Raw genomic sequence first — 27,590 nt, 5'->3', positions numbered from 1 at the left:
AAAAAAGCTTGTTGGGTGTTTCAGCTACAGTTGGAGGAGGAAGAGGGAACTTTCTAAGGCACAAAAACAACTCTGTTTACCAGACCACAAGCTCAAGTCAGAGTCTTGGGGATCTAGGCAGGCTACAGTGAGGACATCACCCATGTCCTCTCTACTGACCACAAATCTAGGTACCTATTGCCAACATGGTAATACTTAGAGGTGCCAGAGGCTGTAGACAAGACTGTCACCTGTCAGGGCTGGGCTCAACCCTTCCTTCTCTGAGCTGGCCACTCAGCTGTTGGCTAATTGCCAGCTCCTATCTCTCCACAGTGACTCACCTGTTGATATCCTGCTCGTCAGTCCTACCTACTTAAAGGGGTTGTAAAGGTTAGTTTTTTATTTTCTAAATAGGTTCCTCTAAGCTAGTGCATTGTTGGTTCACTTACCTTTTCCTTCGATTTCCCTTTATAAATGTTTTTTTTCTTTGTTTTCTTTGTCTGAATTTCTCACTTCCTGTTCCTCCTCAGTAAGCTGTTCAGTAAGCTGTTCTGGCTGACTAACCACCAGCTCGGATGATGGTGAGAAGTTTACTGAGGAGAAACAGGAAGTGAGATATTCAGACAAAGAAAAAAAACATTTAGAAGGGAAATCGAAGGAAAAGGTAAGTGAACCAACAATGCACTAGCTTAGAGGAACCTATGTAGAAAATAAAAAAACAAACCTTTACAACCCCTTTAAGCTGTCCAGTCCAGAGGATCTCTGCCTTCACCTTGGTCACATTTCTAGAGATGCTATCCTGTGTTCCTGCTAAAGACTTGCTTGGCTGACATTCCTTCTGGCTCCAGATCCTGCTTGCTGTTCTACTACTCTGTTCTCCGGCTCACTGACATTTTGGCTTGTATGACTATCTGTCCCAGTTCCTGAACTCTGGCTATGCTTTGACTACGTTTACTCTGTTTAACTTTTTTATTATTATGTCTCAGTCTGATTCATGGTTTCTGACATCACCCCACTGGCAGACTTCACAGATGCTCTTTCAGGAGAGCAGTATGTCAGTGTCTATTCTGTGAAACCTGCTCTCCACCTTTTTCAGTCTTCTGTTTTGGCTGTTAAGGAAGATGACTCTAATCTTATTCGCACAATATTCGCACAGAAATCAAAGATCATGTGGTATCTGGAGGAAAAATATTATGACCAAAGAACATAAGACCTCCTTGACATAGCCACAACCCTTGATCCTGGGTTTAGGATGACTTATGCCAATGAGGATAACCAAACTGCTGTCCAGAACAGACTAAAAGATGAGATGCAAAAGTTAACAACAGTTAAGAAAAGTCTCCCTACAACTACTACTAGTTTCATTACACGCTGTTTATATGTGTCTGTTTTTTATATTTCAGCATGCGGTGATCCCCATTCACTTGTCCACCATCACACCTACTTTTTAACGAGAAGTCTAGATCTCCACACCCCTTCCTCCCCTTTCCTCCCATCTCTATGGTTCTCTCTTTTCTCCCCCGCCCTGGTCCTCCTTTCCTTTTCTTCTCCTTCCCCTCCCTTTCTCTTTTTTTCTTTGTTTTCTTCTTTTTTTCTGCTCTCCCTTTTTCTTTTTCTTTTTTTGAATCAACACGGTTTTTATTAGATACATAGGTATACAACAATTTCCAGTGCAGTTACAGACAAACATCTTTCACATGTTAATGTACATACAGGCATGACATTATCACCCAATACCCTCCGTTAGCTTCCATTCTCAGGGTTACCACATTCTGCCTGTCCTGCCCGACCCAAGCAATCCAGTTTATAGACCCTGTAGTAGTCTGGACATTGCAAGCTCATTTGGGCTCAGCCCTGGCGTGTCCAACCATCGGGACCATAGGTGCTCAAACCTTCCCGGGCACCCCCTATGTTGGTATATGGATTTTTCCATTATGAGGGTGCTCCCCATATGCGTTATCCAAGTCGCTGCTACAGGCGGCACTTGGGATTTCCAGCCCAGTAAAATAAGTTTCCTAGCTTGGAATAGCGCCCTGGAGACTGCCACCCTGATCGGCTCCTCAGGAATCACATCCTCCAAGACCCCTAGAATACAGCATATGGGATCGGTAGGTATCTGTATTTGAAACCCCATATTTAGCGTGTCAACTACCTCCTTCCAATACCTGTGGAGCTTCGGGCAGTGACACAAGAGGTGGATGAGGTCCCCATCATGCTGCCTGCACCTATCGCATAAGGGGTCATCTAGCCTGCCCATCCTGCAGAGCTTAACAGGCGTGTAATGTGCTCTCAGTATAATATAGAGCTGGGATACTTTTTGCGCCACATTTAATGAACATAAGGTTATGGCTTGTAAGGCCTCATCCCATTGTTCGCCCATGAGTTGACCTACGTCCCTTTCCCAGAGCGGCTTTGCGTTGCAGGGGTGATCACGCAGGTACCGCGCCAGCAGCATCTGGTAGCATTGTGATATCATTCCCTTCGTACCGTCCGCAGATTGCAACGCATGGTACACCAGGGTGGGCGACAACATCCAGTCCCCCGCGTCCTCCTCTCCCTTTTTCACTTTCATTTTCATTCTTCTCCTTTTTCCCTCCCCCCTGTTCTTTTTCCCCCTCCTCCCCTCCTCCACTGGTTTCTTTCACCAGTTTTCTCCCCTTGTCCTTCCTTTCCCTCTTTCTCCTCCTTTAGGCCTCTTTTTCTTTCCCTTATCAACTGTCTTGTTTTCTTCCCTTTCCCCTCCTCTTATTTCCCTGTTTCTTTTTCCTCTTTACCTGTATTGTAATGTTGTTTTTCCCCCTTTTTTCCCCCCATTTTTTCTCACAGTATTATTGATTATACCTTATTTAGATGCTCTACATTTAATTTTGATATATCTTTTTAGATGTATGTATTTCCTGAAGAAGCTGAAAAGCTAAACTAGTCGAAATACTTCACCTCCTCTACTAGCCCTTGATTGTTTGTATTGTTATTTGTTTTTATGACTAAATAAATTGATATAATATTTTTTATATATTTGCTTTTCTAATTGATTTTGTATCTTGTGACGTGTACCACAATAGACCCCTTGCTCCCTTTATTTTTTGGTATTTCTGGCTGGGGACCAGATTTTCCAATATCCATTTCACATAAAATTGGGATGATGGTACACAATGTAATGCTGTATCTGTAATCACATTTCACTATGTTGTGAGGCCATTCAGTTTTTTACACACTACTAGTAGTAGTAGCAGTCCTGCAAAGAAGACTTGAACGACCTTGGGTAGCTTTTTCAAAGCAGCACAAACAAATGAAGAGCCACCAGATCCAGCCTCAGGCTCACAGCAACAACAATCCATCAGCTTGGCCTTGGAGATACAGTCTTACCTGTTCTTAGGCGATACTGACAGTGAAGATGATCCATTAGTCTGGTGGAAGGCTCACAAGGAGAAGTATCCGAGATTGCCTACACTGGCCAGAAAATATCTTTGCATTACTGCAACCAATTCCCCTTCTGAAAGGGTTTTTAGCACAGGGGACAACATTGTCTCTTGTCGCCGTTATGCACTGAAGCCGCAAAATGTTGATAGGCTCGAGTTTCTAGCTAAGAATCTTTAAATCGTTTAATCATCCAAATCTTACATATGGTGGAGGATGCGGGCAGCACAAATGGCTCCAGATCCTCACAGACCAGAATTACTGTAATTACTATGAAGTCTGCTTGAAGATGTGTACTGCTTGCAAGTCTTAAAGAGACGGTACGCTATCGTTTCCTGAGTTAAAATGAACTGTTAAAAAGTGTTGTGTGTCTAACTGCAGAGATGGGGCAGTCAAAACGCAAAAAGGAAGCACGATTTGCTGAGATGAGAGACAGAACTCTGTGGCTGGAGGGGTTGTTACTGACAGAACAAGCCACAGACTGGTGCAAGTTGCATTTGGCCACACTGGAGCAAGGGAAAAGTGAAAAAAAGCCATCACTGGCAACAAAGGAGAAATCTGTGCAGCTGCCTTCATATGGCCTATGTTGTCTTCTGAACATGTTGAGGACTTTTTGGATGAGTTTGCCATGATTATTTCCTACAGAGGGTGGCCCAGAGGCTGCTGGGCTGAATTGGTGCAGCCTTTTCTGACAGAGGAGTACCAAGGGGTGTACAGCTTGATGGGTCATAACCGAGATGACTACGACCCGACACGCTCTAGAGAGCGCTGGAAAAAAAAGTTCTGTGGGGAGAATGTGGTCTTTCATAGCAACAGGAGAAAGTCTGTTTGCAGAAGGAAGAATCTACAGCAGTGATGTGGCGCAGATACTGAGTGAAGATGTTTGAGCAAAATTGTCTATTGTCGGCCTTGCAACCATGGAGAACATTTTGTTCAGCCTACAGGGGGTGTCAGAAAACCCAAGAAACTGGTGATTTCGTCGTATGCCTGTGCCTGTGAAGTCGTCTGCCCAGAGAAGAGGGCACAGTATTCAGCATCCTGCAAGGGGTCTGACCATATGTTTGGGTCTGCTGTTACTCCTGGCAAACAGGAAACCGATTTTTCCTACAGGAGACACTGGAGAGTTTAAGAAGGCTCCAATGTTACCCTGCAAACATATGAGGGCATTAACCTGTGAGAGCACAGTCAAAAAGGGACTACGCCCTCAACTGAAGTTTCCAACATCTGCCAACTGGAATGGTAAGAAACATAGAAAAGTGGCGGCAGAAAGAGACAGAGTAGTCAATTGAGTCTGCCCATTTTTTTTTCGTTAGCTTCAGTGTCTGAGGTTAGATCTATGTTTCTATGTTTGTCTCAAGCATGTTTGAAGCTATTTACTGTTGACTGTCTCACTACCTCTGCTGTTAATTTATTCCAAGCATCAACTACTGTTGAAAGGCAACATGTTTTTCTTTCTACTGTAAGATGTTTCTGAACTGAGAAATCTGGTTACACCTAGCCTGGATACTGTTTGGGGTAGCCTAGGATGCCAAAATTCTAAATTATAGAACATCAAAAGCCAGCTGTTACTGAAAAGATGACCCAGGTCAGAATCAGTGATTCATAGACTATTTGCTGCTCTTAGTGGAGATTACAGCATGCTTGCTGGAGGATAGCAAGAGAAGAACAGGACAGCCTCTTATCAATTTTCATTTGTCAGAATGCTAGACAGGCCAGCAGTGGGTGTTTGTGTGGGTGGTGTCTGAGTGAGCTTTAAAAGTAGTGGCCAGCTAGAGTCACTTCTTATTGCCTCTTTTCCATTGAGCTCAGCTGAGACAGCATCTCGAAGACAACCTTACGTAGCATATTATATATGTTCTTTTGTTTTATATGCTCTGAAATATTTTAGTGTTTTATGTTAGTGTTTCTACTTTCTTGGTGAATAAATGAAACCCTTGCTTATTTAAGCAATGCGTTTATTTTATAGCTAGCATTGTACCATCACCATTAACTGTATCAGAGCTTTGATAGACTAGCTGACTATAGGAATAGACAAGTTAATACATATTTATAATAAATAGGGGGAATCCAAAACCACCCCACATTTATTTCAACTACCCTTTCAGTAAAATAATACTTTCTAAGATTTGTTTTGAACTTTCCTCCAGTTAGTTTGATGTCATATGCCTGTGTTCTTGATTTTGGTTTCATATTGAAAAAACTGCCCTACTGAACTTTACTTACTCCCTTGATGTGCATTTAAAGGTTTCAGTCAGGTCTCCCCTTTCCCTTCTTTCTTCCAGACTGTGCATATGAAGTTGCACTTGATATGTTTTATCCCCCAAACCTTTCACCATTTTTGTTATACCTGTCTCTGGACTCGTTCTATATATCTTTCCATAAGTGAGGTCTCCAGAACTGGACACAGTATTCTAACTGAGGTCTCACTAAAGATATATATAGAGGAATCCGAACCTCCTATCTCATGCTTGTGATCCCTCTAATCATGCATCCCAGAATTCCATTTGCTTTTTCAACTGCCTGGTTAAACGGTTTGCTAATTTTGCAAACATCTGAAATAAGTAAACCCAATGTTCTACTATCTCTCAGGGGATTCTTTTTCCCTAGATGCATTATTATATATTTACAAACATTGAACCGTAGTCCCCACTGCTTTGACCGATCTTTCAGCCTGCAATGCCAAATCATGTTCCATGTTACAGACACATTTAAGAATATCAACCCTATTACACACCTTTGTGCCATCAGCAAAAAGACACACCTTGCCCAACAAACCTAGTTATATCACCTACATATAGATTAAATAGAACAGGAGATAGTACAGAGCCTTGTGGTACACCACTAGTCTTACTGGTCTTTGTTCTGCATGAACCCCATTTACAACCACACTCTGGTATCTATTCTTTAGCCAACTGCATATCCACTGAACCACCCAAGGGTTAAGTACTAGCTTGTCCAACTTATGTATTCGATCATTATGTGAAACCGTATCAAATGTTTTGCTGAAATCAAGATAGGATATGTCCACAGCACCACCCTGGTCCAAAACATTTGTAATATAGTAAAAAATAAAATCAGATTAGTCTGACATGATCTGCCCTCAGTAAAGCCATACTGTTTTGGGTCCAGCAAGTTGTGTATTTTTAAGTGATCAATTATCCTTCTTTTGACTCCATTAACTTGACTACAACTGATGTTAAACTCAGTGGCCTGTAATTGCTAGCTTCTACCTTGCTGTCCTTCTTGTGGATGGGTAAAATATTAGCTGTCTACCAGTCATGAGGAACTTCTCTTGTTAGAAGAGATTGATTACAAAGATCTGTTAATGGTCCAACAACTATATCTCAAAGTTCTCTTAGAACCCTGGAATGAATACCATCAGGGTTTCTCCTATTTCATGTGTTCAAGACCAGTGAAGTGGTGGAGAATCCGATGAGGAGATCTGCTTTCAAGAGAGACTTGCTGCTGTGTAACGGAGAAGCACAAGTTAATGCTGAACCCACAGCAAGATTGAGTTCTGATAAGGACTTGTTTTCAGGAAGAGCACTGTGTAGCAGAAAGACAAGTAATAAAAATGAATAAATTGTGTGGTGCACTAAGCCGATTAAAAATGCTGAGGTAAATAATAGGTTGATGCAGCCTGCTAAGACTGAAAAACCCTTATGAAGTTAATGAAGCATTGTCAGTGTACGGTGGTGAAAGTGTGGTATTGCATCCAGATATGTCAGGGGTGACCACTGAGAGATGTGTGCCATTGACCCTAGCAACCATGACACGTGCAACAGATATGTCTCTGGAGACCTCACAGGAGTTTAGGGTACCTGAGGTTGGGGTTTTCCAGAACAACTGTGTGGCCGCCCTGACGTGCGAGTGTTTTACAAGAGGTGAGAAGTGATGTACTAAATATCCTACAGTCTCAAACTCCTAATGTGCTAAGGCAGTCTATACAAGGCAGGAATGTTGATAATGTTGAGAAGTGTATTACTGATAAGTGTAGTGTGTCAGATGGTGTTGAGCCCCTCTGTCCACCTGTGTCTCCTTGGCAGCTAGAGCAGTGCTACGGAGTGCTGATGACCGGAGCACAGACAGGATAGACTGGGATAGTCTGGCCATAAAGGTATTAGCATAGTGGAAAGAAATTTTTGAAGGTAATAGTGAGGTGGACACTATTGTTGCTGTGGTAAAGAGAGTCTGCAGAGCCTGTAGTCCCAGGTGTGTTGGCTGTTGCAGAAGTTAACCCCCTCCAGTCAGAAGGATCGGATAAGGGTGCGTACATGGCAGAGGTTTTGTCTGAAGCAAAACAGATGGCTAATGTTGAGTATCAGAATGACAGTGTTCTGGATAATGACTCGGAGAATCTCAGTGTTGCTGAAAATGAGAGGATGAGTATGACACCTGTGTTTGGCAGTGATCAAGGGGAGCTACAAGTTGTGTCAGTTACCTATGAGGTGGAGGTCTCTAAGTGTCTCTACCCCTCGAATCATAGCAAATGAGCCTCTACACGTTGCTAGTAAGGGAAGAGTCCCTAAAGTTCTGTGTTTAGATGTGGAATGTTTAGAAATAATAAAGATGTTATGGGAAATGTTGGAATTGGTGAAAAAAAAAAAAACTCTCTCTATACGCCTGCGTGTGTCCTCCATAGATGGCCTGGTACTGTGTAGTACCAATCAGTGGAGACAGGTGGTACAGGCAATGGTACTGCAATGTCAGTTACTTTTATGGAAAATGGTCTCACGATTCTCTGCAAGAGTGCTTCCAGCGGCTGTTTTGTGCAGAGAGTGCTTAGGGGAACTGCTAGAGAAATCAGAAATGACAGACATGTTATAAGTCTCTCCGTGTAATGGGATACATTCCTGCTAGCGCGGTCTGAGGTGCAGCTGAGCAGTGGTTGGTACATGGCGTGTATACTGTCTCATCTTCTAGACCTCATGTGAAGCCCAAACAGACGTTGCAGTAGCTGAAATTCTGTCCATTACCTGCAGAGGTGCAGATTAAGGTACCCGGAGACACACTGACAGGAAATAATAGTGTTGGTAACTGACGGGAAAGTGTGTAAACCCATGTTGAATGTTGTCTCACAGTGTGCTGGGCTGCTTCCTACCGATGCGGTGCATGAGATGCACTCTAGCGCACTGCGGACAGGTCAGAGCCATTCGTTGAAGTACCAGAGGAGTAGTGAACAAGCAGGCTGTGTTTGTGTAAAAAGAGTCTACAGTGCCTTGAAAAAGTATTCACACAAAATTTTCCACAGTTTGTCATGTTACAACCAAAAACGTGAATGTATCTATTGGGATTTTATGTGATAGATCAACACAAATTGGCACATAATTGTGAAGTGGAAGGAAAATGATAAAGGGTTTCCAAATTTCTTATAAATAAATATGTGAAAAGTGTGGCATGCATTTGTATTCAGCCCCCTTTACTCTGATAGCCCTAACTAAAATCCAGTGGAACCAACTGCCATAAGAAGTTACCCAATTAGTAAATAGAGTCCACTTATGTGCAATTTAATCTCAGTATAAATACAACTGTTCTGTGAAGCCCTCGGAGGTTTGTTAGAGAACCTTAGTAAACAAACAGCATTGTGAGACATTTAAAGCAGGGTTATGTTATAAAAACAATATCTCAAGCTTTGAACATCTTACAGAGCACTGTTCAATCCATCATCAGAAAATGGAAAGAGTATAGCACACCTGCAAACCTACCAAGACATGGCCGTCCACCTAAACTAACAGGCCGGGCATGGAGAGCATTAATCAGAGAAGCAGGCATGAGGCATTTGGTAACGCTGGAGGAGCTGCAGTGATCCACAGCTCAGGTGGGAGAATCTGTTAGTCGTTTATCCATCGATTACAGAAAATACAGGACTCTCTGAATACATGTGGTGTGGCTGTTTCAAGATACACAATAAGGAGGCACTTGAAGAAAGATGGGCTGCATGGTCGAGTCGCCAGAAGAAAGCCATTACTACGCAAAGTGCCACAAAGTATCCTGCTTACAATACGCCAAACAGCACAGACACAAGCCTCAAACCTTCTGGCACAAAGTAATTTATGAGTGATGAGACCAAAATTGAGCTTTTTGGCCACAACCATAAATGCTACATTTGGAGAGGAGTCAACAAGGCCTATGATGAAAGGTACACCATTCCTACTGTGAAACACGGAGGTGGATCGCTGATGTTTTGGAGATGTGTGCGCTACAAAGACAGGAAATGTGTTCAAAATTTATGGCAAGATGAATGCAGTATGTTAACAAAAAATACTGGATGAACATTTGCATTTATCAGCCAGGAAGCTGCACATGGTACATACTTGGACAACATGACAATGATCCAAAACACAAGGCCAAGTCGATCTTTTATTGGCTTTTGTTATGTCTTTGCACTGATGGTGAGACCCCCCTGCATTGGAAGAACTATCTCTATAACTTATCAACTTGCTTTTAAATAAAGAAGGTGGGCTGCAATGCCCTATAATACAGTTTTGGACGGGCACAACTCATTGTATGGCTGTCACACTGGTACCCAGTGCATGTCAACTGTGCATGTTCTTGGATTTTGATATTGTCTAACTTAAAGAGGGAGTCCACTGGAAAAAAAAAAAATTAAAAGCCAGCAGCTATAAATACTACAGCTGCTGACTTTTAATAAATGGACACTCACCTGTCCCAGGGTCCAGCTGAGACCGATCGATCGCCCAGCTCTCGGCTGCTGCCGCCGCAATCCTCGGTGAGGGATTCAGGAAGTGAAGCGTTGCGGCTTCACTTCCCGGTTCCCTACTGCGCATGCGCGAGTCGCGCAGCACAATAGGAATGGTCCGCGCTGTCTCTGGGACCCGTGGGAGTCCCAGCAGACAGCGTGCCGGCACAGGAAGAAGCATAGACTCCCGTGGGAGTCTGTGCCCGGAAGTGGCTGCAAATACCTGTCTTAGACCGTTATCTGCACCCCCCTCTCCCCTGAAAGGTGCCAACTGTGACACCGGAGGGGGGGAGGGTTCCGATTAGCAGAAGTTCTACTTTAGGGTGGAACCCCGCTTTAACCAAACGGATGTTTCTCGGCTTCTATAATACTATCACTCCCCTGTGCTTTATATCTCCATGCCTTTAAAATGGCGCACTTAGCTCACTGCCATTGTACGATGTTTTACTCTCAATAAAATCCTTGTAAAAGAAAATCTAAAACTCATAAAAGTATTGATGAGACAAATTAGACTTTAGGAGGAATAAAATATTAGATTTAACAGGCAGCATGGGGAGTGGTAGATCTTGAAGCAGAAAATAATTTGGAGATTCAGTTAGGCAGGCCATACACGATTCGAACCATGTATGTGCATGCTGAATGTACCAAGTTGATGGATCGATCAATCAACTTGGGTACAACCAGCATGCCGAGTTTTACCTGCAATTATCACTAGCACCTGCTATAGCCGCTAGCAATAATCAGTGTCTTCTCCCAGCAGGGACAGCTCAACCCCCCACAGGGAGAAGACAATGGCCCGGCAGGAGGGATTTCCGCATCAGCACTGTCTGTGTTGATGAAGGAATCAAGCTATTTTGCTGCAACCCCTGGTTGCAGGAAAGAAATTTGCTCTGTGTATGGCTGGCCTTAGTGATGTGTCGGGTGTCGACAGCAATGGTAAAAGAAAAGGGAGTTTTAAGATGCATGGGATACATGGCCTTAAGAAAAACTACATGTGGAGGCAGGGCAAAAACATATCGTAACAAGAAAAGATGATATTTACATAGTTAACCTGACCCCATTTCAATTAATTACATTTCTCTGTTAAATGATTGGGTTAAATGGCAGTGTTCTCCAAAGAACTAACAAAGACTGAGGGGATGATGGCATCAAGAAACAATGTTACGGAGAAGGAGAGAAAGGCATTCAATGAATTGCAAATAAAAATAGGAAGATTATTATAAAACCTAGAGATAAGAGGGGGAAATTTTATTCTTCATACAAAGAATAATTATGTAAGAGAAATTGAAAGTCAACAAGCTAATGGAAAATGTTATAAGATTAGGGAAAACACATTTTAGAGGTAGTCTGTCCACTTAACCAAATGTTAGATTGAGTATATGTGGAGGGCAATACTCAAAAAGATAAATGAGTACATGTGGGTGTAGGAATATAACATAGGTATATTTTATGTGTTCCCAATATTGCATAATAATAAAGAGGCTCCTCTTTGTCACCCAATACTTTTGGCAATAGGTACTTCCACCCGTAGAGTGGAAGAGTATATAGTTAGAATGCTTAATGATAAGGTAGCCTGCCTTCAAGCCTATGTTCAGGATAATAGAGATATTAGGAAAGTGCTAAACTAGACTTAAAGTGGATGTAAACCCACTGTCATACTTTCTAAACTACTGCCATAGTGGTTATCTATAAGAATATACATGACTCCTGCATGTATCCTTACCTGTCATATGTCTCCCCTCTGTCTGTTATGAAACCCAAAAAACTGTAGATTCTGTGGGTGGGTCTGTTGTCCGGAGGTCGGTGGGTGGAGTCGTGATGTCAGTAGACTCCCCGACCCACCTCTACACTCCCCTTGTCAACATGCATTTTCTACTGGGTATTTATTACACTGAAGTTCTGGTCAAAACCCAAAAAAAGTCACCATATGACTTCAGCATGCCCAATCATAAATCAAGGTGTGGAGCAGCCAATCCTGGGAGAGCTGGAGAAGAAAGGAGGAGGGGATCTGAAGTACACAGAATGTCTCTCTCATGCTCATGCATGAGATATGTAAATAACCTGTCACCCACAGCAAGGGGGAAGAACTGACTCCTATTTCTCTGTGTGTCCATTTTTATCTCAATAAAAAAAGATAAGAGGACTGCTCAGAGCTGTATTAACTTTTTGTGGCAAGACTGGGCATATGACATGAAATCCTATACTGTACAAGGTTGCAAGCCTTAATAAAAAAAAAAAAATGGGTTTACATCCACTTTAATTGGAGCAGGAAAATTTTCTGGATTCAATTGGTTAATTATTTTATAAATTCTTCATAGAATTAGCCATCAGGCTGTGGAATATTTTTTTAACAAATATATAAATCAAATGCAGTGTTATATGTGGTGTAGTGAGATCTTCTTAAATTAGTATTGGAAAATTATTTTCAATTGTGGGTAGTTCTACAGACAAATAGGAGGAGTATCTATGGGAGCCTCGTGCACATCTGCTTAAGCATGCCTTTACTTGCGGTATTGGTAGGAAGGTATGCTGAGGGACATGTGTGAGTTTGGGGCACAGGTAGCCCAAAAGCACAAGTATATTGATGATGTGCTGGTCATGTGGAGGGGTAGTGAACTGGATTTTGTAATTTATTTAAATGTAAAAAAAAAAAGATGAATTCTCATTTAAAAAACTTAAGTCAGAGATGGAGTTTTTGGATCTTAGGATAAAAAGAAAAAGGTTTATAATTACGACCTCCACCTTTCATTAGGAAACAGCAGAAAACGCTCCTCGCCACAGGACCAGCCATCATCCCCTTTCAACTGTTCAGGGGGTTTCGATAGGACAATTCCAAGATGTACATTAAAATTGTACAGACCAAATGTGATTTGAAAAAGAAGTTTGTGACCTAAAACAGAAATTCAAGGAAAGGGGTTACAACCTTAACACTATTAGATCACACGGTAATAGAAAAACTATACAAGAGAAAGTTTATTAAGTTCCAAGAAGGAGAAGAAAGAGGAAAACAAAGTTTAAGTATTTGCACAATATGATTCTCACTGGGCACAGTCATAGGGGCTATTAAAAAGGTATAGGAATTTATGAGATGAGATTATGAAGGTTTGCCTGAACAGTCCCAATTTTGAGGAACCAATTGACTGAAGTGAGAACACTGCTACAACTAGAGAAACACTGCTAAGTAGAGGAAAGCAAAATGGGGCATAAAGATGTGACCACTGTTCAGTTTGAACAACAGCAAAGTATATGGCGCAATCCCTGGCATGTTAGGATAAGAAGCCCCAATACATCTCATTTACATAACAAGTGGAATATGTTTCATAATATATTTCATAAAAGTATATGGAATCCACAAAGGGGAAGTCATGCATAGGACCACATAAGGGTATAAAATAATGACATTGATCTTTATTTTTGATTACTGTGTCTATATATTCATTCATGATCTTTATAGTCATATCTATAGAACCATGTCCTGCTTACTGCAGCAATCATGTTATACATACTGTACATATTGTTACTTTGGCCATCTGGCTATTAAGAAGCATAGCTCACAAGGCTAGTGGTACAATCATTCTCCCTACTGATTATTTGATATTTTTAAGTAGCATTTTTTGCTGGGCTTTACAGCTTAAGTGTTGTTTGAAATAACTTACATACCTACCTGCTTCTTTGGTCAGCAGCCATACCACTCAGAACGTAAGGACCTTGTCTGCTGCACATCAGCCCTGCTGAGTTTGTTCCGTTTTCTGGCCATGGGCATCCTTCTGTTGAGCCCCATTGATGATGATTGATTTTTAGTGCATGGGTTACCCCTGGTTGGACTTGGCTTTTTTTAAATGTTGATAATTTCAACATGTAAGTCTGTTTTTGGGCTTCGTTTCCATAATAGACAAAGGCCATACTGTTTGATTTGATATGCTGTAATTGTTTAAACTTTATTTACATTTTTAGTATGAATGCTTGCATCTACTGATGCCTCCCTGAAAAAGGAAGCAATTTCTGAAACCCGTTGGGTGCTGGACCTGCATTCCATCCTGTGGTTTCTTAGGATCCATATACCATTTAGCCATTATGTCAAGTTGTCTAACTATATTAGCCACGTTTTCTTTAGCAATTATTTGTTTGTCTTTTATTCTTTGAACTGCTTATAGCATAATACATTTCTATTTTTATACATAATACATATATTGTTTGCTGGTGCTATATCACCACTGGGTCCTTTAAAATCCCACAAAGGGGAACCTTGCTCTCTGTATACTATACACAGGGATGTTGGCACATCCTTAGTCCTCTTTATCTCAACTGTTTTCTGCATGAAGGGGTAAGGGAAACACCAGGCAGGCCATGGATAAGGTTGTGGATATGTTTATTAAAAAAATCTCAAGCTTTGAACATCTTACCGAGCACTGTTCAATCCATCATCTGAAAATGGAAAGAGTATGACATACCTGCAAACTTACCAAGACATGGCCATCCACCTAAACTGACAGGCCGGGAAGCAAAGCATTATTCAGAGAAGCAGCCAAGCCCATGGTAACTCTGGAGGAGCTGCAGAGATCCACAGCTCAGGTGGGTGAATCTGTCCACAGGACAACTATTAGTTGCGCACTCCACAAAGCTGGCCTTTATGGAAGAGTGGCAAGAAGAAAGCCATTGTTGAAAGAAAGACATAAGAAGTCTGTTTGCAGTTTGTGAGAAGCCATGTGGGGGACACAGCAAACTTGTGGAAGAAGGTGTTCTGGTCAGATGAGACCAAAATTAAACTTTTTGGCCTAAAAGCAAAACGCTACGTGTGGCAGAAAACTAACACTGCACCTCACCCTGAACACACCATCCCCACTGTGAAATATGGTGGTGGCAGCATCATGTTCTGGGGATTATTTTCTTCAGCAGGGACAGGGAAGCTGGTCAGGGTTGATGGGAAGATGGATGGAGCCAAATACAAGGCAATCTTGGAATAAAACATGTTAAAGTGTGCAAAATACTTAAGACTGGGGGGGGGGGGAGGTTCACTTTTCAACAGGACAACGACCCCAAACATAACACCAGAGCTACAATCAAATGGTTTTGATCAAAGCATATTCATATGTTAGAATGGCCCAGTAAAAGTCCAGACCTAAATCCAATTGAGAATCTGTGGCGAGACTTGAAAATTGCTGTTCAGACGCTCTCCATCCTATCTGACAGAGCTAAAGCTATTTTGCAAAGAATGGGCAAAAATGGCACTCTCTCTAGGTGTGCAAAGCTGGTAGAGTCATACCCAAAAAGGCTTGCAGCTGTAATTGCAGTGAAAAGTGGTTCTACAAAGTATTGCACACCACACTTTTTTACACATTTATTTGTAAAAAAATTGAAAACCATTTATCATTTTCCTTCCACTTCACAATTATGTGCCACTTTGTTGGTCTATCACATAAAATCCCAATAAAAAAATGTTTTGGTTGTAACATGACAAAATGTGGAAAATTTCAAGGGGTATTAATACTTTTTTAAGGCACGGTATCTCATTATGCCTGTGGGGCATTGCTCCTTTTTATTTTCATTAGATATCATTAGATACATGTAAAAACTCCACTCAAAGTGGTTCTAAAGTGAGTTTTTTTTCTATCTCAATGCATTCTATGCATTGAGATAAAAAAAAAACTTTCAGTGTGCAGCAGCCCACCTCAGCACTTCTAATACCCATCTCAATCCAGCGATGTTGCACAAGAGTCTCAGCTGCCCCTCATTGGCTGAGACAGCAGCGAGGCGCCATTGGCTCCCACTGCTGTCAATCAAAGTCAGTAAGACAATGAGGAGAGAGAGGGGCAGGGCTGAACCGCAGCTCCGTGTCTGAATGGACACACAGAGCAGCAGCTCGGCTCGGGTGCCCCCATAGCAAGCTGTATGTATCGCACAGCTACTTTCAAATATCTGAACACCATTCTAAAATCAAGCAATTGTGACTAATCAAATCCAGGAAACATTTTTCATAAGCCTAAGCAGACATTAGTTGATTATTTAACCTGGAACTGCACGCTCCAGCTTTAGTAAATAAACCTCAACGTATCTCATTTTGACTGTGGGACATTGAAACAGTCATGTATCTATTCACTGAACCAGGTAGAAAACCTAGAGCTGCATGTGTTTTCTACAAAAACACTGTCATTTTAATTCTCTATAAATACCATTGGACAGCAAGGCGTTGTTATATCAAATTTAGTCCAATCACCTCTACATTTCTTTACATTGAGAAATATTCAATCTGTAAATCCATTACTCTTTTATGATTCCAACTTCCCCTCTTGATATTGCTACATGTGTTCTGCTAAAGGATTAGGAACTTCTTTTTTTATTTTATTACTTCTCTTAAATGTTCTAAAATTCTAAGCTTCAATTTTAGCAATATGCATTAATCTACATAGCTTACTATACCATATATATATATATATATATATATATATATATATATATATATATATATATATATATATATATATTTATTTATATATATATATATATATATATATATATATGTGTGTGTATGTATATATATATACCATTTGTGTTGTGTAAATTAATAAAAGATCTTACTGAGCATCTTTTCTGGTTGTTACCATCCTCAAAAAATTTACTTCTATTTACCAGATGACAAACTGAACAGTGGGAACACAGACCCAGTCTCAAGTCTTTTGCAGACTCTAACAAGTTTTCTTTGAAGATTGCTTTGTATTTGGCTCCATCTATCTTCCCATCAACTCTGACCAGCTTCCCTGTCCGTGCTGAAGAAAATAATCCCCAGAACATGATGCTGCCAAGCTGATAGATGTGCAAAGCTGGTAGATACATCCAAAAAGACTTGCAGTTGTAATTGCATTAAAAGATTGTAAGCTCTAATGAGCAGGGCCCTGATTCCCCTTGTCTTGAATTGAATTGTATTGTAATGTCTACCCCAATGTTGTAAAGCGCTGCGTAAACTGTCGACGCTATATAAATCCTGTATAATAATAATAATAATAATAATAAAAGGTGGTTCTACTAAGTATTGACTTGGGGAGGCTGAATATAAATGTCCGTCACACTTTTCACATATTCATTTGTAAGAAAATGTTGAAAACCACTTATAATTTTCCTTCCACTTCACAATCATGTGCCACTTTGTGTTGGTCTATCACATAAAATCCTAATAAAATACGTTTTTGGTTGTAACATGACATAATGTGGAAAATTTCAAGGGGTATGAATACTTTTTCAAGGCATTCTATCTATACATTACATACCCTGGCAGAATGTATGATTTATTTTCCATTTTTCAGAGAATATGAACAATAACACAAAAATTTTTTTTCACTCATGGTTAGGCTGCTTTCACACTGGGGCGGGAGTGGCGTTGGCGGTAAAGTGCTGCTATTTTTAGCGGCGCTTTACCGTCGTTTTAGCGGCGGTCTGAGGGCGCTAGCGGGGTGGTTTTAACCCCCGCTAGCGGCCGAAAAAGGGTTAAACCCGCCCGCAAAGCGCCGCTGCAGCGGCGCTTTGCGGGCGGTATTGCCGCGGTGTCCCATTGATTTCAATGGGTAGGAGCGGTTTAGGAGCGGTGAATACACCGCTCCTTCACTGCTCCAAAGATGCGGCTAGCAGGACTTTTTTCACCGTCCTGCCAGCGCATCGCTCCAGTGTGAAAGCCCTCCGGCTTTCACACTGGAGTGAAAGGGGCCGGTTTTTTCAGGCGCTACACAGGCGCTATTTTTAGCGCTGTAACGCCTGAATACCGCCCCAGTGTGAAAGCAGCCCTAGTGTTTCAAGGCACTGTATATGAAAAAAGCACTGTATGGGCAGCTCCTCCCAAAGGAAAGAATCTCTGAAAAACAACAAAGAACAGAGGGGTGCCTCTAACTGCAATATTGTAATACAACTTTACTAGAGCAGCCAAATAAACACTCACATTTGTTCCATAAAAGTGTGCTTCTCTAATAGCATCAACTAGAGGATTGTCCAGGTTGGTTGCCAGCAGCCGTTCGCAGCATCAGGAAATTGTAAGCTGGGTGACTGCTCATTAGCTGTAAAGGGAAGACATCCGTAACCACCGTAGAACTGGAAGTGATGTCACGACCGAAGGACGATCCTGTTGCTCTGCTAATGCGTTTTGGAGCGCTAATCAGCTAATATCTGTGGTTTGAGAAAAGGAGCCGATTGATGCTCCAAAGCACGTTACCAGGGCAACAGGACCGTTCTCCGGGTGTGACCTCACTTCTGGTTCCACGTTCCAAGGTGGTTACGGATGTCTTCCTTTTACAGCTAATGAGCAGTCACCTGGTTTGAGCTTTCTGATGCTGCAAACGGCTGCTGGCAACTGCCCTGGAAGAGCCTCTAGTTGATGTTATTAGAGAAGCACACCTTTATGTAACAAATGTGAGTGTTTTGTTTGGCTGCTCCATTAAAGTTGTATTACAATATTGCACTTAGAAGCGCCCCCCCCCCTCTGTGTTCCCACTGTTCAGTTTGTCATCTGGTAAATAGAAGTAAATTTTTGGAGGATGGTAACAACCAGAAAAGATGCTCAGTAAGATCTTTTATTAATTTACACAACACAAATGGTATATATATATTTATGGTCCAGAGCCCTCAGACCGATACGGATAAGGATGACAAACAAGGTTAACATAAACTCGCTTACTTGAAATGGACCTGAAAGTGTGCCCTGGTCTAACGTACGGTATGCCAAAATAAGGGGGCATACCTTAAAATGAAATGAATATGAAATGGGTGAAATGAGTACTCACTTGAGGAGTATGCTTAGAGAAATGCCCTGATAAAGGGGATGGGTGGGCGGGTATCGCGCACCGGAACCGACGAGGAAGACGGGCGGACGGCTGGTTATATATTCCACCGGGCTCCTCCCATAATTTCAGGCCACCATACTGGCCTTTCTATTTATGGTCCAGAGCCCTCAGACCGATACGGATAAGGATGACAAACAAGGTTAACATAAACTCGCTTACTTGAAATGGACCTGAAAGTGTGCCCTGGTCTAACGTACGGTATGCCAAAATAAGGGGGCAAAACATCCAGGTAGGGGTTGCACTTTATTGAATCAAGACTGTCACTGGGTGAGTTTGACAAAGGCCTGGGCCATCTCTATTTGCAGATTGGGTATGTAACGGGCAAAACAGGAGGACTTCCATCTACCCAATTTCTTGATAACATGGACCGGGACCCCTTGGCGGGAGGCAGTAGAAGCTGCTTCGATACGGAATGAATGTCCGGAGTAGTGAGCAGGATTGAGGTGAAGGATGCCCAGGAGTATCCTGACATGCTCCATGAACTGGGCTGCGTTGAGAGGTTTCGTGTGAAAAGGCAGAAGCGGGCCAGTTCCTGGTTGGTTGGCCAAAAAGGGGCCAACAAGCGGATGAGAACAGTGACCGGGCACCAGCGGTTGTTGGTTTTATAGAAGTGTATGTCCATACCCGAGCCAAGCTGCTGCGTCTTGGAGACTGCTAAGTGTAAGATGAAATGGTCTTCGTATCGGACCAGGTGGTGCTTGTACAGCATGCGTGCTGTGAGGCTACTACAAGTAAACTGGCTTGGCCGTAAGAAGCCGTAGAAGGCCAGGTGTATGGCTGCTTGTAAATGCCACTCATGTGGAGACCGAAAGGTGAAGTGGCCAGGATATCTGACATAGTTCTAGAACGTCTCCTGTGAAAGGCGGTGGTTTGGTGCCGGCCATCGGCTGGCGCTTCTGGACACTGCGCATAACAGCCCGAACGGTGTGGTAAGAAAATAAGGAGGGTACGGTAGGGTCCTGGAGGGACGTGAAATGTTGTACACCGGTCAGGTATAGCCGGATCGTATTAACGGATAACACCAACTGCGAGTGGCAGTAGGAAATGAAGGCTACGACTTGCTTGACACGGGACGTCACTGTGCTGTGATACGTGATGCAGCGGTTAAAGGCCCTCCAGGCTGACTGATAGGCCTTGAGGGAATTGCGGGAAAGGGAGTGATCGATAAGTTGGGTAGCCGCTAGGAGGTGAGGGGCTAATCCAGGGTTAGTTGAGACCAGTCCGGGATAGCTGCTGATGTTGGTCCGGCTCCGGGTACCTGATCGGAAAAGAGACAAGGTTAAAGCGGGAGAGGGCGTCTGCTGCCTGATTGAACTTACCGTGGATAAAGGAACAATGGATGTCGAACTGAAACAACAACAAGAGCTGGACCAGTTGACGTAGGAAGGACATAAACAACAGAGAGGACGCCTTGGCGCAGCCAGGAATTGCCAGTAGCTGGGGAGGCCAGGGAGCTGCGAGCCGAAGGTGGCCAAAAAACAGCCGCAAGCCCGTGGAGGCCGCTGCGTCGGCCATCACCTGGGGCGAAAGGGAAGACACGGAGGGAATGAACAGGGAGACGCCATTCCCAGACGATAGGAATTCCTCCCGCATAGCAAGGACTGCTATTGCCGCGGGATCCAGGCTGAGGACTTGCTCTGGATCCTGTGAGAGGGACAGTAAGACCAATAGGCGTGACACAAGGCGCGACCCTGAGGGATGATGCGCATAGCGAACTCAACATGCCGTGTAGGGACTGTAGGTGTCTTTTGGACGACTAGACTGGAGAATATGCGAGGATATAATATGCCCCTAAAGATGGCAGTTGTGATGGCGAGCGTTTGCCGTTGGCTATGGGCTGATGCCTCTGGATGCCCCGTGGTGGGGATCTTGCTGTATGGGCCGTAACGACAGATGGCTCTCCGTGCACTGTAAGGATAAGAAATGCTGAACGCTGGCTAGAAATAGCCTGGGCGTGCTACAGGAAGAAGCCAGTTGCGTGTGACAACATGACCCTGGTGCGGGACGGAAGCTGAACTCAACTGTCCTAAGGAAGAGACGGATAGACCGACAACAGTGAGTGGTTTGTAAGAAAAGCCACAGGAGACGAGTGGCCAATTAAGTGCTGCTGAAAATGACGTGTAGCCAGTTTGTGTGCCACTGAGAACGTGCTTGCCAACGAATGATTGCAAGAAGTTATGCTAAGTCACGAGCCTTGGCATGACTAAAAGTTGTGTTTAAACATGTGCTTGCGACAATTGCCCGGGAGTTCGTCACTGGAGATGTATACGTAGTGACTGTGAGCAATTCGTGTTACCGCATGTGCACTGCGAAGACTACAGGAGTTGTGCTTGAATGCATGTTTGGATGCGTGCTTGCGATGATTGCAAGATGTTACCCAGGATGCGTGCTTGCCACGACTGCAAGATGTTATGCTAGGATGCGTGCCTGCAACTAATGCAAGGAGTTGTGCCAGGACTCGTGCCTGCAATGACTGCAAGGAATTATGGTAGGCTTCATGGGTAGCCAGGCCGGAAAAGACAGAAGTCCATCCGGTCCAACCAAATCAAAATAAATAAGGTATCACACAACCCGACACACCCAATTCTACGCCCGCAGCTGATCCAGAGGAAGGCAAAAAACCCCCAACAGAGCATAGGCCAATTTGCTACAGCCGGGGAAAAAATTTCTTCCTGACCCCTCGAGAGGCAATCGGATTTTTCCCTGGATCAACTATACCTATAAATATAAGTACCCCGTAATACAACGTACATTTAGGAAGGTATCCAGGTTTTCCCTAAAGCAATCTATTGAGCAAGCCAGAAGTGCCTGCCAGCAATGATTGCAACAAGTTGTGCCTGGACACCTGCTAGCAACGATTGCAAGAGGTCTATGCTCAAATGCGTGCTTGCCATGATTGCAAGAGAACTATGCTCGAATGCGTGCTTGTAACGAGTGCAAGAGGTCTATGCTCGAATGCGAGCTTGCAATGATCGCCAGAGGTCTATGCTCGAATGCGTGCATGCAATGATTGCAAGAGGTCTATGCTTGAATGCATGCTTGTAATGAGTGTAAGAGGTCTATGCTCGAATGCGTGCTTGTAATGATCGCGAGAGGTCTATGCTCGAATGCGTGCTTGCAGCGATTGCAAGAGGTCTATGCCCGAATGCGTGCTTGTAATGAGTGCAAGAGGTCTATGCTCGAATGCGTGCTTGCAATGATTTGCAAGAGGTCTATGCTCGAATGCGTGCTTGCAACGATTGCAAGAGGTCTATGCTCGAATGCGTGCTAGTAATAAGTGCAAGAGGTCTATGCTCGAATGCGTGCTTGTAATGATTGCGAGAAGTCTATGTCTGGATGCGTGCTTGCAACGATTGCAAGAAGTCTACGCTTGGATGTGTGTTTGCAACGATTGCAAGAAGTCTACGCTTGTATGTGGAGAAAACAGCGAGACACGCCTAAACGAAGCTGTGTTTTCCCTTTTGAAGGCAATCTATAATGAAATGAGGCCGAGGAGCAAGGCCCCCGGCAGGCATCCAAACATTGAAGAATCAACTGGACCCAAGCCGGGAAGCGGTATGTGACAGTGAAATGAGAGAACCTGCCATGACAGAGATCCGGATCGCCATGCCACAACTTGCGACCGAGCACGAAACGGATTCTGGAGCATGTACTGAAATGAGGCCATTCCTGGGGCACGCCGAGACGAATTAGGTACACAGATGTGACTATTCGTACCGGAACGTGATAGGTGAAATGAAATGAAAAACCCATGACAAAGACAAGAATCAGAGGACGAGCCCTTGAACCAAACAGATGAATCCTGTCTTTGGAGCATGTACTGAAATGAGGCGTAGCAGCTGGGCACACCAGAACGAATCGGTGCATAAGGAATGCGACAGGATTCGAATTGGAGCGTAATAAGTGACAGAAATGATATGCCATGACAGAGACAAGATTCAACGACTGGACTGATGGTTACAACAAAGAATCCGCCTCTGGAGCATGTACTGAAATGAGGCGTAGCAGCTGGGCACACCAGAACGAATCGGTGCATAAAAGAATGCGACAGGATTCGAATTGGAGTGTAATAAGTGACAGAAATGATATCCCATGACAGAGACCGGATTCAACGACTGGACTGCAGGTTACGAAAAGAATCCGTCTCTGGAGCATGTACCGAAATGAGGCGTAGCAGCTGGGCACACCAGGACGAATCGGTGCATAGAAGAATGCGACAGGATTCGAATTGGAGCGTAATAAGTGACAGAAATGGTATGCCATGACAAAGACAAGAATCAGGGACCGTGCGTGAACCTGCGAGTGACTCAGTCTCTGGAGCATGTACAGAAATGAGGCCGAACCCTGGGGCACTTCAAAGCGAATCGGTGCACCAGAGGTGCGACAGGATTCGCGCCGGAGCGCGGCTAGTGACAGAAATGATTTGAAACGGTAGAAATGAGTGGGACTGAAATGACTTGAAATGAGATGAAATGAGATACATAACACAACTGCATGAATGATGAGATATATTCGAACTGGAGCAGACCAACCGATACGTGCGGACTGCTTGCTTTGTCGTAACAAGCAGTCGGCTGTGAGTCGAACGATTCGACCGATACTAAATAAAAATGCTCGGGGAGTCGAACGGTTTCGAATGTCGTACCTGCGAATGAATCGCCTGACGTGGCGTGATCGACCGAAGGTGATAACGACTACATCGAAAGTAGAAACAGTGACATGAGTACGAGAGCCACAGTAAAACATCCGAGCGGTTCGTGAGTTCAGGGAATGTTGAAGGGACATCGTAATACATGAACCGAAAAGGGGGTGCCGAAGCCCTACCTGCGACAGGCGGCCCGACGTGTAACGACAAATTCGATGGGTAAGACGACACTCCGACGGCGAAACCCACGGACGCTGATGAACGGGAAGACGGTCAAGACGGAGACGAACAACGCGGGGACTCACGAACGGGCTCACTGCGTCTGGTCTAGGATAGTCGGCCCTTGATATCTGACGTATCAGGTATCGCGCACCGGAACCGACGAGGAAGACGGGCGGACGGCTGGTTATATATTCCACCGGGCTCCTCCCATAATTTCAGGCCACCATACTGGCCTTTCTATATATATATATATATATATATATATATATATATATACATATACATATACATATATATATATATATATATATATATATATATATATATATATATATATATATATATATATGGTATAGTAAGCTATGTAGATTAATGCATATTGCTAAAATTGAAGCTTAGAATTTTGGAACATTTAAGAGAAGTAATAAAAAAAAAAAGAAGTTCCTAATCCCTTAGCAGAACACATGTAGCAATATCAAGAGGGGAAGTTGGAATCATAAAAGAGTAATGGATTTACAGATTGAATATTTCTCAATGTAAAGAAATGTAGAGGTGATTGGACTAAATTTGATATAACAACGCCTTGCTGTCCAATGGTATTTATAGAGAATTAAAATGACAGTGTTTTTGTAGAAAACACATGCAGCTCTAGGTTTTCTACCTGGTTCAGTGAATAGATACATGACTGTTGCAATGTCCCACAGTCAAAATGAGATACGTTGAGGTTTATTTACTAAAGCTGGAGCGTGCAGTTCCAGGTTAAATAATCAACTAATGTCTGCTTAGGCTTATGAAAAATGTTTCCTGGATTTGATTAGTCACAATTGCTTGATTTTAGAATGGTGTTCAGATATTTGAAAGTAGCTGTGCGATACATACAGCTTGCTATGGGGGCACCCGAGCCGAGCTGCTGCTCTGTGTGTCCATTCAGACACGGAGCTGCGGTTCAGCCCTGCCCCTCTCTCTCCTCATTGTCTTACTGACTTTGATTGACAGCAGTGGGAGCCAATGGCGCCTCGTTGCTGTCTCAGCCAATGAGGGGCAGCTGAGACTCTTGTGCAACAACGCTGGATTGAGATGGGTATTAGAAGTGCTGAGGTGGGCTGCTGCACACTGAAAGTTTTTTTTTATCTCAATGCATAGAATGCATTGAGATAGAAAAAAAACTCACTTTAGAACCACTTTGAGTGGAGTCTTTACATGTATCTAATGATATCTAATGAAAATAAAAAGGAGCAATGCCCCACAGGCATAATGAGATACCGTGCCTTAAAAAAGTATTAATACCCCTTGAAATTTTCCACATTTTGTCATGTTACAACCAAAACATTTTTTTATTGGGATTTTATGTGATAGACCAACAAAGTGGCACATAATTGTGAAGTGGAAGGAAAATGATAAATGGTTTTCAATTTTTTTACAAATAAATGTGTAAAAAAGTGTGGTGTGCAATACTTTGTAGAACCACTTTTCACTGCAATTACAGCTGCAAGCCTTTTTGGGTATGACTCTACCAGCTTTGCACACCTAGAGAGAGTGCCATTTTTGCCCATTCTTTGCAAAATAGCTTTAGCTCTGTCAGATAGGATGGAGAGCGTCTGAACAGCAATTTTCAAGTCTCGCCACAGATTCTCAATTGGATTTAGGTCTGGACTTTTACTGGGCCATTCTAACATATGAATATGCTTTGATCAAAACCATTTGATTGTAGCTCTGGTGTTATGTTTGGGGTCGTTGTCCTGTTGAAAAGTGAACCTCCCCCCCCCCCCCAGTCTTAAGTATTTTGCACACTTTAACATGTTTTATTCCAAGATTGCCTTGTATTTGGCTCCATCCATCTTCTCATCAACCCTGACCAGCTTCCCTGTCCCTGCTGAAGAAAAGCATCTCCACATGTTGCTTCCACCACCATGTTTCACGGTGGGGATGGTGTGTTCAGGGTGATGTGCAGTGTTAGTTTTCTGCCACACATAGTGTTTTGCTTTTAGATCTCATCTGACCAGAGCTGTGTCCTCCACATGGCTTCTCGCAAACTGCAAATGGGACTTCTTATGGCTTTCTTACAACAAAGGCTTTCTTCTTGCCACTCTTCCATAAAGGGTAGACTTGTGGAGTGCACGACTAATAGTTGTCCTGTGGACATATTCTTCCACCTGAGCTGTGGATCTCTGCAGCTCCTCCAGAGCTACTATGGGCCTCTTGGCTGCTTATATGATTAATGCTCTCCTTGTCCGGCCTGTCAGTTTAGGTGGATGGCCATGTCTTGGTAGGTTTGCAGTTGTGCTATACTCTTTCCATTTTCGCATTATGGATTGAACAGTGATCCGTGAGATGTTTAAAGCTTGGGATACTTTTTAATAACCTAACCCTGCTTTAAATTTCTCCACAACTTTATCCCTGACCTATCTGGTGTGTTCCTTAGCCTTCATGTTGCTGTTTGTTCCCTAAGGTTCTCTAACAAACCTCTGAGGGTTTAACAGAACAGCTGTATTTATACTGAGATTAAATTACACACAGGTGGACTCTATTTACTAATTTAGGTGATTTCTGAAGGTGGAAAGTTTCACTAGATTTTAATTAGAGATATCAGAATAAAGAGAGCTGAATACAAATGCACGCCACACTTTTCAGATATTTATCTGTAAAAATGTATCCTTTTTCTTTCTACTTCACAATTATGTGCCACTTTGTGTTGGTCTATCACATAAAATCCCAATAAAATTGATTTACGCTTCTGGTTGTAACATGACAAAATGTGGAACATTTCAAGGGGTATGAATACTTTTTCAAGGCACTGTGCATTATGTCTGGTTCACTTGCAACATTTGATATGCTCAGGATTTCATGTTTTGAATTTTAACAATAAGGTCTCTTGCATAAGGGAGTAACACTACTTTTTTACCAATTAGATGCATTGTTGTCTACCGCAGTGTTTCTCAACTCCAGACCTCAACAGGCCATTATTTCAGGCTTCCCATTATTTTGCACAGGTGATTTGATCAGTTTTACTGCCTTAGTAATTACCACAGCCATTTCATCTGAGCAAAATACTGAAAACATGACCTGTTGGCACTCCTTGAGGACTGGAGTTGAGAAACACTGGTCTACCGAACAATGCACACAGATGAGTAAAGATAATAGTAAGTAAAATAATACAGCGATGAGTACAAAGCTGTAAAACCGAAATAGAAAATTTTACATTTGGGTATAGTAAATTATGCCCATAGGTGTGTTTACAGGGGTATAAATGAGTACATTACAACACTGGCAATGAAGAAGACTTTTACTTGAATATATGTTTACGCACCTTTACGGGCCTATACATGTGATTACACAAAGGGGTCAATTTAAAAAGCTTTACCGCATGCGATAAGGGTATTAGGTTACTCATCTGCATAAATGATCACATGCGGTAAATAAAGTCCAATCCACCAAAAAAAGATTATGCTGTATATACCGAAAAATATCGTACAAAAATCCAGGGGACCCCAGGCTGTTCTTTGACAAATAGCTAGTTGCTAAGCTGTAGGCCGGGAAGCCAGCCGCCGCATCCTTAACAACCGATGACTCCTTAGCTGTCAGTGGCTTCCCCGTTAACAGCTGATCTTTTTTTAAAAAAAAAAGCTATTAAAATTAAAAAGTATGAGAAAAAAACAGCGTAGAGTACCCCCCCCCCCCCCAAGTTTACAATAGGCCCTTTAAGGTCTGCTATGGATTTTAAGGGGAATCCCACACCAAATTGTAGAAAAAAAAAAGGCGTGGGGTCCCCCCAAAATCCACACCAGAGCCTTATCCGAGCATGCAA

General features: G+C 42.9%; 1 protein-coding gene across 6 annotated transcripts in view; it reads right to left on the bottom strand.

The window, feature by feature from the left end:
• TPPP (tubulin polymerization promoting protein) overlaps positions 1–27,590 on the bottom strand; it is a 74,668-nt gene that overhangs the window by 11,662 nt on the left and 35,416 nt on the right. The window contains exon 5 of one of the 6 annotated variants that reach the window (XR_013277579.1): positions 12,833–12,986. The exons of 4 other annotated variants lie outside the window; for them this stretch is intronic. The gene's annotated coding sequence lies outside the window, so the exon portion shown is untranslated. The remainder of the gene's footprint in view (positions 1–12,832; positions 12,987–27,590) is intronic. One more of the 6 variants, XR_013277578.1, reaches the window with a different exon arrangement.

This window comes from Lithobates pipiens, unplaced genomic scaffold (genome assembly GCF_037356315.1).
Source record: "Lithobates pipiens isolate NorthernLeopardFrog02 unplaced genomic scaffold, aLitPip1_a1.2 Scaffold_19, whole genome shotgun sequence".
NCBI lineage: Eukaryota > Metazoa > Chordata > Amphibia > Anura > Ranidae > Lithobates > Lithobates pipiens.
Note: the sequence above shows the minus strand (reverse complement) of the source record. Positions and strands in the feature narration are given on the sequence as shown.